The sequence below is a fragment of the Bos javanicus genome, chromosome 11 (assembly GCF_032452875.1).
Source record: "Bos javanicus breed banteng chromosome 11, ARS-OSU_banteng_1.0, whole genome shotgun sequence".
Lineage (NCBI taxonomy): Eukaryota > Metazoa > Chordata > Mammalia > Artiodactyla > Bovidae > Bos > Bos javanicus.
The window spans coordinates 27,680,524-27,682,960 of NC_083878.1; the positions used below are offsets into that span (position 1 = coordinate 27,680,524).

Sequence of the window (2,437 nt, forward strand, 5' to 3'; positions counted from 1 at the left end):
TTCTGGTCTGTGTTTCATCCAGCCCAGCATTTCTCATGATGTACCCTGCATATAAGTTAAATGAACAGGGTGACAACTTACAGCCTTGTCTTACTCCTTTCCCAATTTAGAACCAATCAGTTGTTCCACGTCTGGTTCTAACTGTTACTTCTTGTCCTGCATACAGGTTTCTCAGGAGACAGATAAGGTGGTATTCCCATTTCTTTAAGAATTTTCCACAGTTTGTTGTGATCCACACAGTCAAAGGCTTTAGAGTAGTCGATGAAGTAGATGTTTTTCTGGAATTCCCTTGCTTTCTCTATGATCCAGTGAATGTTGGCAATTTGATCTTTAGTTCCTGTCTTTTCTAAACCCAGCTTGTACATTTGGAAGTTCTCGATTCACATACTGCTGAAGTCTATCTTGAGGGATCTGGAGCATAACCTTACTAGCCATGTGAAATGAGCACAACTGTGTGGTAGTTTGAACATTCTTTGGCATGGTCCTTTTTTGGGACTGGAGTAAAAACACCTTTTTCAGTCCTGTGGCCACTGCTGAGTGTTCCAAATTTGCTGACATATTGAGTGCAGCACTTTAACAGCATCATCTTTTAGGATTTGAAACAGCTCAACTGGAATTCCATCACCTCCACTAGATTTGTAGTAATAGAATCTAGTAGCACATAAATCAAATATACGTCATAATTAAGGAACACTCATACCAAAAATGCAAAGATGGATCAATATGAATGAATATATTAAGCAATACAGCTTAAACATGTATCAAAAGAGAAATACTATGTGAACATTCTTGCAGATGCTGAAAAGGTTATCTAATAACATTTCAATATCCCTTTCAATAAAAAAAATCTTATTAAAAGTAGTAATAGATGAATAGTTTGTTAACATGAAAAAATACACATATCATTAGAAATGCCAAAAACTATACAGTGAAACACTGAGTTGTAGTAAAATCAGAAACAAAACAAGAATGCATACTATGACCAGTATTATTTAACTTTGGCCAATACTAGCCAATGTCATTAGAGAAAAAGAGGGAAAATTACCAGGAAAAGGAAAGGGAAGGGAAGGAAAAGGAATAAAACACTATTCTTGGCAGGTGAGATAATATTATGGCAGAAAATCAACTTTAAAAATCATTACAAGATTTAGACAATTTAGTAAGGTAGCTGAGAGCAAAATTAAAACACGACCAATAATTTACCAATATATGAACAATCACCTAGAAAGTATTCAATTTACAAAAACAAGAACTACAAGAGAATACCTAGGAATAAATCTAAGAAATGTACAAGATTCACATGAAGAGAAAACGCCAGGGTCATGCACCGGTCAATGTTGCTTTAGCAGTGTGGTCAAGATGCCTAGTGGAAGTTGAAGCCGCACTTCCTGCGTGGCCCCTCCTGCCAGCTGCGTGCCTCAGATGAGAGCAGCGCCCAGGTCAGCGCCCATAGCTCAGCCACCAGCAGCAGCTCCCCCCTCTGCCGCTGGTTCCCCTGATGTTGTTCCCCAGCAGCCAGGTCTGATGGCCCAGATGGCTGTGGGTTCTGCCGTGGGCCACACTCTGCATCACGTCATCACTGGGGGCTTCAGTGGGGGAAGCAATGCTGAGCCTTCAAGCCCTGACATCACTTACCAGGAACCTCAGGGAACCCAGCTGCCATAGCTGCAGCAGAATGGCCCTTGCTTCTATGAGGTGAAACAGTTTTCGGAGTGTGCCCAGAGCCAAGGTGACCTTAAATTTTTTGACGGTTTCTGTGAGGTGCTGAAACAGTGCAGATTGGCCAATGCTTAAATAAGAAGTTCGAATTGAAGATATGAAAAATTACCTCTCGTGGCCATGTTGATTTAGCGTTTAAAATATAATAATGAAGATGTTAAAACTCAACATTCAGAAAACGAAGATCATGGCATCTGGTCCCATCACTTCATGGGAAATAGATAGGGAAACAGTGGAAACAGTGTCAGACTTTATTTTTTTGGGCTCCAAAATCACTGCAGATGGTGACTGCAGCCATGAAATTAAAAGACGCTTACTCCTTGGAAGGAAAGCTATGACCAACCTAGATAGCATATTCAAAAGCAGAGATGTTACTTTGCCAACAAAGGTCCGTCTAGTCAAGGCTATGGTTTTTCCAGCGGTCATGTATGGATGTGAGAGTTAGACTGTGAAGAAAGCTGATTGCCGAAGAATTGATGCTTTTGAACTGTGGTGTTGGAGAAGACTCTTGCGAGTCCCTTGGACTGCAAGGAGATCCAACCAGTCCATTCTGAAGGAGATCAGTCCTGGGTGTTCTTTGGAAGGAATGATGCTAAAGCTGAAACTCCAGTACTTTGGCCACCTCATGCAAAGAGCTGACTCATTGGAAAAGACTCTGATGCTGGGAGGGATTGGGGGCAGGAGGAGAAGGGGACGACAGAGGATGAGATGGCTGGAT

General features: G+C 41.4%; 1 pseudogene; it reads left to right on the top strand.

Annotated features, from left to right (window-relative positions):
* Positions 1–1,359: 1,359 nt before the first annotated feature.
* On the top strand, positions 1,360–2,132 carry LOC133256957 (coiled-coil-helix-coiled-coil-helix domain-containing protein 2-like; annotated as a pseudogene).
* Positions 2,133–2,437: the final 305 nt, after the last annotated feature.